Source organism: Nannobrachium achirus, assembly GCF_963921795.1.
Source record: "Nannobrachium achirus genome assembly, chromosome: 16".
Lineage (NCBI taxonomy): Eukaryota > Metazoa > Chordata > Actinopteri > Myctophiformes > Myctophidae > Nannobrachium > Nannobrachium achirus.
In genome coordinates this window covers 49859397-49868432 of record NC_137823.1, presented here as the reverse complement: position 1 = coordinate 49868432, position 9036 = coordinate 49859397, and the positions used below count along the sequence as shown (strand labels likewise).

Below are 9036 nucleotides of genomic sequence, written 5' to 3'. Positions count from 1 at the left end.
AAAGAAATGCCTCTGGTGATAAAGCCTAAAGCAATATTTGCCTCTGTAATATTTGCATACTGGGCATTGATTGGTCCCTCACTACTTCGGAGGGAGTGAAATCCAACCACAACTGAGCGGTGCCAGACCAAATCTGCAGAGGGCTTTTCTGTTGTTGTTGCAATAACAGATTTGTCTGGTGTCGAGGCTAGGGAGGTATTGGGCTTATATGGAGTATGTGGAGTATAGTATGCTTCCTTCATTAAAACTATTAGCCTATTAAAGTGAAAGCGATATTTTTGGGGTTAAAACAAAAAAGCTTTCATGAAAAGGGTAAAGCTCTATATTGAGATAGTAGTCATTGCTATAGAGAGTGTTCGTTCAATAACAGGACCCTCCCTGTCTCTTTAATAAACAGAAAACAGATTTCAGGTGAGAGAAAATTGGTATCCCGACCTGAAAATGCATTTACAGTTTACTAATGGGAGACCCCTACACTCTATAGCAGTGTTTCTCAACCTTTTTTCTGCATGGGCACACTTTTCATGTCCCAAGAATCCATGGGCACACAAACATAATACGGGGTTGTAAATATCGTCACTGTCGGGAAGAAACCTTGTATTTCCAAGTTTCAAATTTGTACGTTTCTTCGCAAAGTAAAGCCCTGCTTTATCATACAAGGCTGTCGCACAACAGTGGTGAAAACAGCAGATATACAAGCACGTTGTGTGCTTGTATATCGGCTGTTTTCACTAGTTTGAATCATTTTTAAAATGATAAATACAATACTGGCTTTCAAGCAATTTCAAGGGGCACACTTGACCCTTCTCAGGGGCACACCAAAGGTCCCCAGGCACAGTGGTTGAGAAACACTGCTCTAGAGGAATGCTTGCTATCAGAATACAGAGCTATATAACGTATATTGAAAAGCAATCACTGCACCTTTAAAGTAGGCTTATATTTACACAAACCTAGTCTCCACACAACCTGTTCCCACTAGAGAGCTTTCTACCATCAGGCCACAAACAGTCCAAATCTGTGTAATATGCAACCTCCGAGCCGGTTGTCACCCTGTTCAGGATCAAGGCCCACTTAAGTTATGAAAGTGTTCACGGCCCAACCATCTGACCACTGCAGCGCTCGGCCACTCACTCGGCTATAGCCTCGCTCTGGAGCAGCACACGCACGCACGCACGCACGCACGCACGCACGCACGCACGCACGCACGCACACACACACACACACACACACACACACACACACACACACACACACACACACACACACACACACACACACACACTCTCACACACACACACACACACACACACAACATGCCTGCCTTGAAGCACTGAGATGCAACGTATCAGTAGCTTGCACAGAAACCTACCGTATACAACAGTAACATTTCTTCCCTGGCACTGGGTTGGCATATATAAGTTTCATTTATCTACACGTTTATCAACGATGAAGTAGGTTAACAGGTGCAACACGCAGGTAGGCATCACAATGGACCATGACAATGGGTTCCACACACACCCAAAGAAAAAGGGTATTCAATCCAAAAGATAGTCAAAGATCTATTGAACTGAATGAGGATGCATTGCGGTATAATGGCAATTCAGCAGCAAATGTTCAAGTAACTTTCATATAAAATAATCCTCATTACAAGAAAGAGAATAGGCTACCGGATTTAATATTATTTATAATGTAACTATTACACAACTGTGCTTTTATTTTCTATTGAAACGATCACTGCTATTTATTTAATGTATTTAACGAGAATCACCCATGTGTGGAAGGATGCATATGCATGTGTTGAAACAGAAGCAAGAACTGGGAAACTTTCCATAAGGGTGATTCCACTACAAGCCCAGTAACTGACCTTCTAAACAGCAGTAATCTATAGCTTTGGCTCTCAACATGCAGGACATCCAAGACAATATGGGTTTGTACAATTAATGAATGAATCATTTTCTGCAGCTGTGGGCTTTTACTGTATGTACAGTATATGCCATGTGCGTGTGTGTGTGGGTGTAAACTCCTCCTATGATCTTTGCAAGCGAAGAACCAGCCATCGTGTGTGTGTGTGTGTGTGTGTGTGTGCGCGTGTGCGTGCACCTGTGTGCACGCGCGTGTGTGTGTGTGTGTGTGTGTGTGTGTGTGTGTGTGTGTGTGTGTGTGCTGCGTGCGTGCGTGCGCGTGTGCGTGTGCGCGTGTGCGTGTGTGCGGTGGACTCTGGCATGGACTTAAACTAACTGGCATCCTTTTAATTTTTCATAGCTTCGCCTGAAACCGAAGACAATAATGCGTCTCTCAGGCGAATTGATTTGTGCCCAAGACTCCCCCCCGCCCCCCCCCTCTCTCCCCCCCCCCCCTCTCCCTCTCTCTCCCTCCTCTCCCTCTCTCTCTCTCTCTCTGGCTCGCGTGCTCGTTTGCTCTCACCTCTGTGGAAGGACAGAAGCAGCTTTAACCAGGGCATCCCGTTCTATCTGATAGAGGTTTAATCTCCCCTCCTGTACGTTTTTATTCTCCGTCGCCGAGGCTCTCAGGCCTCGTGGAAATGGTTACCCGACCCCCCCGCTGCAACCAATCAATACGCCTGCCATTTCCGTCACAATCCCAGAAGAGGAGAATTATATTTCTCACTCGGCCATATTGACAGCGACATAGAAGAAACACATTATGGGACATCACAAGCCGTAGAGAGAGGGGGAGAGAGAGAGGAGGGTTTTGCGAGAGAGTGGACCGGGGGCTTACATATCTACACTGTGGTAATTTCACGCCATAAAAGCCGAGGAGAGGAGAATGTTGAACAAACCGCATGATGCCTATCAACATGGGTCTCAATTATACCGCATCTCGCCGGTGGGCCGTGCGCATGGCTGGGGTCGGTTGTGGAATGAAAAAGGGTCATTCATTAAATTACGCTATTATCGGTGGTGGAAAGTAACTAAGTACATTTACTTAAGTACTGTGCTTAAGTACTATTTTGAGGTGTTGTAGGCCTACTTTAATTGAGTATTTCCAATTTCCAATACTTTTACTTCTATTCCACTACATCTCAGATCCAAATATTGTACTTTTACTCCACAACAATTATTTGAAAACTTTATTTAGGCCTATTAGTTACTTTGTTGAATTTGATTATCATTACAAAACATACAGTAACCACCTCAGCCCATTTCAGCCATTTGAAAATAGCCGATCTACAAGCTCACACATTGTGAGCTTGTAGGTTTGCTATTTTCAAAAGATTTTTATACATTTGAAAAAATTCAAATACATTCTGCATAACGAGTACTTTCTACAATTGGTACTTTTAAGCAGCCTTTTAATACCTATACTTTTGTACTACACCACTGGCTATTATTTATAGAAAAAGTTTAATGACAGAATTGTTTTTAATTGAAATGAAGGGGGAAAAAAGAGAAAAATGTCATGCAGTCTGCAGTCTGGGGAGGATCGCTCCAAAGCGTTGTGGCATGTTGGAAGGTGCGTTATAGCGCGCGGGGGGCACGTCTCAAAATACCATTCCGCAGTGACAGTGTGTGTCACCACGGTTTACTGCTATTGTCATAAAGACATTTCAGGCGTTTACTAGTAGGGGCCGCGCACTATTTTCGGCGACGATACTGACGGGCAGACAGTAGACTTTCATTTGTGGAACTCAAAACGCACCGCGCGTAAAATGCTGTGCGTAATTGTCAACGGTGCAGAATATCTCGCGCGGTTGGGACAGAAAGGCGTTAGAAGAATAGAGGGAATTAAATGACGCGGGAAATGTGTCAGAATATGACATTTTGTGTTTTCTTTAGACCTACAGTAGCCTAAGTTCATGTGTGGCGGTTTTGTCGTGTAGACAAAATGTCCCATGCGAAAACGTTGTCGCACCTGACCACTTTGTTCAGCACGGCTAATTGGCAAAAGAAAGAAAGAAAGAAAGAAAGAAAGAGAGAAAGAAAGAAAAAATCCTTAAAAATGTATCAGTTAGTCTTGAAATAGCCTATAGGCCTATCCAGACACAAATAGGTCTGTAACAAAATGTCAGACTCAAAAGGGACTTTCCAGAATACATAAGAGAAAATTATTCATCATTATCCGAATCCTACCTGGCTGCAGCCAATGCCAGCCATATATATTGAAGGCTGTCTGACTGAGTCAATAAGAAAAAAAAAAGATAAACTGTTTCGGGGTTAATACTAAATTAATTCAGGATGAAACATGAATCTCGAGCCCCACGGTTGTTGGATCATATTATTTTCCGTAGCCACCGATGGCACAACTTTCACTATTTCAAGTGATCGGGCTTATTATGGCCTTTATTCCAAATGCTTGTGCGAGGTGGAATTGATTAATCAAATATTCGGCCTGGCTGGCAAAGGAATTAATTCACCATAACCTCTTGATATGGGACGTGTGTGTCATATAGGCCTATATATATATATATATATATATTTAAAATCTAAACAAATCAAACCCCATGTGTGTCCATCTATGCGCGCAGGTTAACTATGCGTCCTTAATGTGAAATGGAGCCTGTATGGATTACAGGCCTATCAGATTTTGAGCCGACGCGTAACTTGTCATGTCGTTAGGGGCAGGCCAATAGCCAGGGCCATTCAAGCCCTTAGAGCCCAGCCGCTGTGGCGTGGTGCGGGTATAAGATTCCCATTTCCTACATATCAAATATAAACACAAACTCCACGTGGGGATGGGAATTACGACGGAGAGAAGACCCCACACACAGTCACACTGAAGCGACGGACGGGCGACCACGGCATTCTGACGTATGGCGCCGCCGCGCTGCCCAGTGCCCACGGCCACGCGCGACCGGAGTGGACTGGCGTGGTGCGTCGTGCGTGTTCTGCAGCAGAGGAGCCGCGATAATTCATACAGACTTATATTTTTAATCGTTATCCCTTAAGGATTTTACCTCGTAATTAATTTATTGAGTGCGATAGACTGAGCAGTGAAATCGTTTTTTTTAAATAACAGCATTGTTAAATATTTTTCGTGATATTGAAAAAATAGATAGACCTATATTTGGCAATATATAGCCTAATGACCATTATTTTCAATGACAGGCTATAATACACAGTGAAGGAATTTAAGTGAGATAAGTTGACACAACTTTGAATAGCCTGTAAGGACCGTTCTGTTAAATCCAATACTTTGAAACAAAAATACCTTTTAGATATATAAATAACAATAATAAATCACCCAGGCTATAAATATGTACAATGTTTTAAATGACAACAACAATATGAAATATCATTCAAATTGTTCCACAGAAAATCATGTTTCCATTCCACAATAACATTCATTAGTGCATGAGTGATCACTGTGAGTGAAGTCGAAACATACCCAGACAAAAAGAAAAAGTTTTCGCACCTCCAGCACAAAAAAAAAATCGCCAATTTTCTTCTCACTCCCTGGAAGTGTTCATGACAGAAAGAAGTGGAGCTTTGCTATAAAGCGCAGTAGTAGTAGTAGAGTAGTGCTGCTGTGCTGTGCTGTGCTGTGCTCTGCTGCGGCGTGCTGTCTGTCACTGACTAGTTCAAAAACTTCAACCCCTGGCCATTGCCAGCCTGGGTGGCCAAAACAACGCTCGAAAAAGTTACTTCAACACAAGCGCACAGATTAAACAAACTCACGCTATAAACCGACAGCTGCCTCTCCGGGGGAAATAATAACCATTATCTTTTTTAGTCGTCGTCTTTAGTTTAGAGCAGCAGGGCTACATTGTAGCATAGAACGCAACTATATTATTGAAGACCCGTCTCCTGCAACGGTGTCGATCATTACTCAAAAGGCGCATGCGTCCAGCTGCCATGCGCACACGATTGGGCGCCCATCCAAAGAAGTAATGGGGTATAGAGAGAGAGAGAGGGGAGGAGGGGGGGGAGGGCAGGGGATACCAAAATGACATTCTTATTAATAGTTTGGGACCAAATGACGCGCGCACATATTTATTTATGCCACCACAGCAAAGGAACAACATGCACTCACCCTGAAAAATCGGTATCTACTACTTTTTTTGATTGATTGAAGACTTTATTAGAAGTTTACATAGGAAAAAGTACAGTTTCATGACGGTACAGTCAACAATTAACAAAAGTTAACAAAAGTCAACAATGGCGTTGACTTTTGTTTTATTTGGTAATTTATCCTAATTCAAAATATAGGCATTATTGTACAGTATTTTGCTTGTTATTGTTAAAGTTTTTACTGAGGCAAAACTGGTTGAAAACTTTTAGGAGGGAAGAAAGGAGCTGGCCCCTTGACTCATTGTGAACTTGTAGATCGGCTCTTGCATGACACTGTAGTATGGGGAAGTGTAAATCCAACTGATGATGAGAGACAATCTGTCATCAGCCCCAACTCACACATACAGTAGTGGACTGGGCAAATTGGAGCAGCTACAATTACACTGACATTAAACCGCCATCATCAACAAAACCAAAACAAAATCCACAATAATATCAGAATGACCTAAATCTGTAATGTAAATCCACTCCGTTTGGCACAGAAACCGCATGGCCTCTTGGCTCATTTCAAATGTTTGTTATGCTTAATGGATGATGTAAATGCGGGAGCCAACAGACCCATGCTGTTGTAATGCTCTTTTTACCATGCCGGCATTTTTCTGAGATGATGTTATCAGCTTTCTTTGGCCGATCACTGATTGCTGGTTCAGAGCACAAAATACTTCTGACATGCACACCACACACACGCCCACGCGCGCACACACACACACAGACACACACACACACACACACACACACACACACACACACACACACACACACACACACACACACACACACACACACGAGCGTGCGCACGCACGCACACACGCGCACGCACCGAGAGGTGTCAACAGAAACATTGATGTACTGCATACATATGTGAATACACACTGCATTATCCCCCCACACTCCCAGAGTTAAATTGACACTCACTATTGAGCAGTGTGTGACTTAACTCCAGGAGTTAAGCAGTCAGGATTTGCTGTGTATGTAATGCACACATGATCACATCACAGACAGACAGGGAGACAGAGGGGGAAGACTGAGACAGGCTAAGGCACAGATGTCAATGCAAGAATACCAGCAGAGTCGCCGGGAAGAAACTCGCCCTGGCTGATGGTTTATGCTTTAATATCCTTATATACCTCTGTAAACTATGCCTTAACGGTTAAACCTAACCTTATTCCTAACCTTAACCTCAGTAAAACGGTGCCAAAACCTAACCCTATTCCTAATCTTATAACCTCAGAAAGATATGCGTAATCCTAAAGTTATTTCGAACCTTATTCTCAGTAAAACAAACAAAAAGAAAATCTCAGCGAGTTTCTTTCCGGCGACTCTACCGGCGGTTACCCACTGCAAGACCGCTACTCCAAATTCATTCACGCCTCCTGCCTGTTTCACTTCATCCCACCTCTACGTGGTCTCTCTCCTCTTTTTCTCCCCCGATCCGTCTCGTCCATTCATGATATTGGCATGCAGAATCCTGACTGTGACATCAGCGCCATCATGTGATGCCAGGCCCGCCATAGACTGACGTCTTTCAGTGAGTGTGTGTGTGTGTGTGTGTGTGTGTGTGTGTGTGTGTGTGTGTGTGTGTGTGTGTGTGTGTGTGTGTGTGTATTTTGGCAATATGTAGGGGGGGTCAAATTCAACCCCTTGGCATGGGATGAGGAGAGACACTGCCATGGGAAACAGTAGCCTGACACCGACAGAGAGACGGAGAGAGAGACGTAGAGAGAGAGAGAGAAAGCGAGACAGACAAAGAGACAGGGAGAGGCAGAGCAACAATGGCGTTCTCCATTCATTGCTCTGGGATAGCAGCATTCATATTAACGTGCAATTGGCTGTCACCTGCAAACATTAGGACTCTCTCTCTCTGACCAACCTGCATGGTGAAGATCCCCCTAAATCGGCTCTCAGAGTTACAGACCTGTAAGGGTCCATTTGTAACCACCCCAAGGAACCCTAGAGGGGCCCTGGACCCTACTTTGAGAACTACTGCTCCAGACTTTCTCCAGCAGACCACCACTGTTTAACATTTCTGGGGACATAGAGGAGGGTGATCACATGGCTATGGCCAATACAGTATACAGTAAGACTGACGTCTGACATCATAGATGTCTTATGTTATAGACCAGTGATACTCAATCTCCAGCTTAATGTCCTCAAAGTCACGCATCCAACAAGCTTTAAACTGAGCAGATTGGACCTTCCGTTCCAGAGATATATATTTTTTCAGAGGCGATGCCCGTCGTGCCCGACTATTTAACATACCCAAAATGATTATAGTTCTAATGCAAATGAAAGAGAGGTACTGTAGCTCTACTTAACAACTGCATAATTCATTAGCCATTTATAGCTAAGAGTCTGGGTAATCTATTTTCAAGTAGATTTTATTTTATTTTCATATTTATTTTCACAAGTAAATTTTCTGGAAAAAGCCATTTGTGTTGAATGTGGGCCAAGTCATAAATGACAAATGTAGCAAATTACTTTGATTACAAATTGTGTCATTGACAGAATAGAAATGGAAGGCCAAGCCATAAAAAATGCACATTGCTCTTGTCTTTTCATTCTTTATGTGGAAATTAATCAAATAAAAGAGAGAAGTTATCAAGTAATGTGGTCATTTTATCAACTGGCCCGTGGCCCCTTGACATTTTTGTAATGTGGCCCACAGGTTCAGCTATTTGAGTATCCCTGTTATAGACCACATGAGACTCTTAATATCAACAGAGCATCATCTGGGAGCGTCCATATATGGGCATTGCCAAATATGGGTCAAAAAAGTGATGTCACAACAATGTGATGAACAGGCCAAGGACTACAGACAGGACTATAGACATTGAGGCGTTAACCTCTGACAGGCGTTACCCTCTGACAGGATCTGACGATTATCATAGTTAACTGCGACCTACGGTCGCAATAATTGCAACCAAAGGTTGCAGTTTACCCTGAGAAATGTCACAGCTTGTCTCCGTGTGTGTGTGTGTACACATTTTTACAGTCTATGGGTTGGTTC

At 43.2% G+C, this 9036-nt stretch overlaps 1 protein-coding gene across 1 annotated transcript in view; it reads right to left on the bottom strand.

The window, feature by feature from the left end:
* Window positions 1-5612, bottom strand: part of eya4 (EYA transcriptional coactivator and phosphatase 4) — a 90814-nt gene extending 85202 nt beyond the window's left edge. Inside the window, exon 1 of the mRNA XM_080743995.1 lies at window positions 5347-5612. The gene's annotated coding sequence lies outside the window, so the exon portion shown is untranslated. The remainder of the gene's footprint in view (window positions 1-5346) is intronic.
* Window positions 5613-9036: the final 3424 nt, after the last annotated feature.